The sequence below is a fragment of the Protopterus annectens genome, chromosome 1.part0 (assembly GCF_019279795.1).
Source record: "Protopterus annectens isolate FY-2018-M chromosome 1.part0, PAN1.0, whole genome shotgun sequence".
NCBI classification, from domain to species: Eukaryota; Metazoa; Chordata; order Ceratodontiformes; family Protopteridae; genus Protopterus; species Protopterus annectens.
Window position 1 is genome coordinate 1728598568 of NC_056725.1, and position 3650 is coordinate 1728602217.

General features: G+C 37.2%; 1 pseudogene; it reads right to left on the minus strand.

The window, feature by feature from the left end:
- Nucleotides 1-1355: 1355 nt before the first annotated feature.
- Nucleotides 1356-1496, minus strand: LOC122802154 (annotated as a pseudogene).
- Nucleotides 1497-3650: the final 2154 nt, after the last annotated feature.

The following is a 3650-nucleotide window of genomic DNA, read 5'->3' on the forward strand; positions in this document are numbered from 1 at the left end:
AGATGCCCTATAAGGAGAGAATTATTGAGTTTAGGGTGAGTTGTTTGGATAGTAGGGCTGGTAGGGCCAGGGTTGGGGTGGATGTCACCATCTATTAACGAGGGGTTATTTGTGTTAGTTGCAGGATTATTTCTAAGGTAAGTTAGAAGTTTAAATTTTTTGTCTGAGGGTAGGTTATGTTTAATATGGGATAGTCTGTGGTATTTAGGTAGTAGGTATCTGGGAGTGGAAGTTATGTCAGAATGTCTATGTAGGGATATGTGTGTATATATTGTAGTTTGTTTGTGGGAATGGTTAAGCTGATAAAAGTGCGGTTTTTCAAAGGAGGTAAGAAGGTAAGCTGAGAAGAGGGTAGTTAAGAGTATAGTTGTAAGTGTTAAAATGGCTAGATTAGGGAGAGGCATCTTTGAGGAAATAATAAAATAAGAATGTGAGTGAATGGATAAAAGATGGAGTAAGATGTGGAAGAGAGGAAGATAAGAGGATACAAGAAGAGAAAAGAGAGGGCACTAAGATATGCAAGTTAAAAGTAGGAGGATATGGTAGAGGTACTCTAATGAGTGGCTTAATTGTGAGTGAGTGTTAGAGGGTAGTATGTGGGGTGTCTTATCTTACATCACACCACGGCTACCCAGAAAGATTAAAATAAAAAAAAGAAAGTGCCCTAAGGATGAACTCAATGATCAGTTCACAAAAGGCGACCTGACTCCAAGAACATAAATGGATGGATGCACAGGTGTCCAAGGTGTGAGCCTTCAACATCCACCCTCAGTTTAGCCTGCACACAGGCCACCTTCAAACCAGAGTCTTTGACCTAGCACCCCAAGCCCCTTTCTCACCACTCTATCTGCGAACCACAGTGTCTTCCAGTGCCTGTTATCCGTGGTAAGTGCCTTTTACATAAGTTATTATGCTGTCACACATAGGCATATAACTACCAGGGAAGGTCAGCAGAATTCAAATTCCCACAACTTTCTTCCTGGTATGGTAGCACTGTCACCACCTTGGAATGGTCAGGGACTTCAGAAAACTGCTGTTCTTAATCAAACCAAATATGAAATCCTGCACATTAGTATTTTCACTGGTAGCAGATCTAAATGATGTAGCTAAATGGAGACAGGAGCCGCAACCCATTATAGTGCAAATGATAATTGTCTACTTGGGCAATAAACAGCAATAATACATATGTAGTAAAACACTAGTCACAAGAGCTTAAAAATGATTAAGATAATAGGCTAAATGTACACGGTCACCCTTTTGGAGAATGAAAGTTCCTCAATATGGTGTTATTGTATAGACATCACACAGTAAGAAGAACAAGTCTGCTGATCATAGTAAAATATTAACCTGCTATGAAGCATGGACTTCAAGAAAAAAAAAAAACAACCACCATGTTTTTATGCTCATTAAATGCAGCTTTGGGTAAAGTTTTCAAACAGCAATAAACACACCTCAATAAACCTTCATTGGCTATGATATTACCACTGTGCAAAGTTTTTATTAAGAGAAAAATAAGAGACGAAGCAACTAGAAAGTTGCAAGGACTTGCTGTTTTTCTTTCCTCTTGATAAGCCTGGCTTAAACATTCATATTTAGTAAGGCTGAAAAAAAAGTAATACAGTAATGCAGTCGTATGTCTATGTGTGCTTGTGTCTGATAGACAGAGAGCAAGCATAAGTTAGAAGCAAGACAAAGAGAGCACGCACCTCTCAGCTTCTTTGATTCTGGACAAGCAACAATAAATGGGTGAAAATAACGGAACCTGAGGGCAGTTTTTAAATATCACTCTAATTTAAAAGCAATACAGCAAGAAACTTTCCTCCAACAGAAATTGAACAATAAGAAGTATATATAATGTCTGGTGAATCACTATGGATTAATCAGGAAATCAAACATTTTCTAGAGACAGAGCAAATGTATGTGGTAAAATCAGGGATATTCTGTAACATCAGGGATAGTTGAGAACTGGGGAGGAAGTAGGGGTCAAACTACCTTGCACTGTATGTATTTTTTTTTTCAATCATATGATCACAATGAGCCATATAAGGAGTATTCAGTAAAGAATATGGATGTAATTCTTGGGCGCTTTGTGAATTTTTATTTGTGTTTCAATGTATATATATGTGTGTGCATGTGTGTGTGTGTGTGTGTGTGTGTGTGTGTGTGTGTGTGTGTGTGTGTGTGTGTATGTGTGTGTATGTGTATACATTAAATAAATATTTACGTAGCTTACATGTTGTGTGCAAAATACTTCCTCTGACAACTACATATACTACAGCAACTTGAAACATTACGGTGACAAACTATTTTACATCAAAAATGTGAAAAAAGTATGTACTACAAAAAAATAAAACAGTTTAAAAGACAGTCCACTATCTATGCACAATAATACCCTCCAGGGTGGGCTTTAGAGAGGAATAGTGGCCATTCTGGGAATAGAGAACATCCCCTGAGCAGGCATTATTTCTCCAATAAAGCCCACTCTGTTGGGCAGTATAGCTTGAATACACTTTATTTAAACAATAAGACAACACTGCAGTTACAGGTTAAATATGTAAAGGAATAACAAAAGGCACTCCGAACAATAAAATAACAGTTAAACACGAGGGAATATTTTAAAAAAAACCTCTGTCTTAGCTAGCTGAATACATTTCACTGTCTCAAACTTAAAGACTGCAAAATCCTTTACTATTGTAAGTACTTAAAAAAAGTCAGAAATTCCAGATTTCAGACTTCCAGGGAAGTGGTCCAGTGAATGTCGTCTAAGCAAAGACAAGACAAAACAAATACCCGGCTCAAATATTTATACATTTTTCAGGTCGGGTCTTTTCCCATAAACAAATACTTCATCTAATTTTGCAGACCAACATTACATCAGCTAATTGTAGTTGTTGGCTTTCCCATAGCAAAGTAGGATAACCAGTTCTGTCACATGTAAAGAACAAGGGCTTAATTACATCTGGCCTGAAATAATAGACCATGCCAATATACACGATGTCAATGCATGTCTTCTAACTGCCTGCATTTTAATGTCTGTTTTCTTTTTACAGTTCTAGTTAGGTACTTCTTTGAAGTGAACTCTGAATATATTTTATGACTTGCTAGAACAGGGGATGTAAGCTCTTAACAAAATTATGGTGACCATTTGAAATGTCAGAATCTGCTAGAGCGGATCGTGAAATGCAGAGATTGAATGGTTGAATGATCGAGGTTGCATACTAAATACAAGATAGCATTTCTTTCAATATTCCATTTTCTTTGAAATATGGTGATCTTGGAGTTGGTATATATATAAGTTCGAGGGTGTGAGGGGCCTGACCCCACATGGGGGGGTGGGTGCAGGACGAGCTTACCCACTTGCAAAAAGAAGTTTTAAGTAGAATAGCAATTTTTGAGATTTTCTCTTCTCCGGTCTTCTATCTTTTTTTTTTTTTTTTTTTTTGGCTTTTCGGCACTCATCATTTCAAGTGTCAATATTTCAATAGGGAGCCCAAAATTACACTTACATGTTATTGTTTATTCAAAGAGAGAAAGGGTCACACTTTCCAAGACCAAGGAAACCACATACATTTTGTATACTAAACGTGTTACTAGTAGGAAAAGGAAAGAGGAATAACAATCACAGCCAGATCATGGTCAAATGAGGCTAT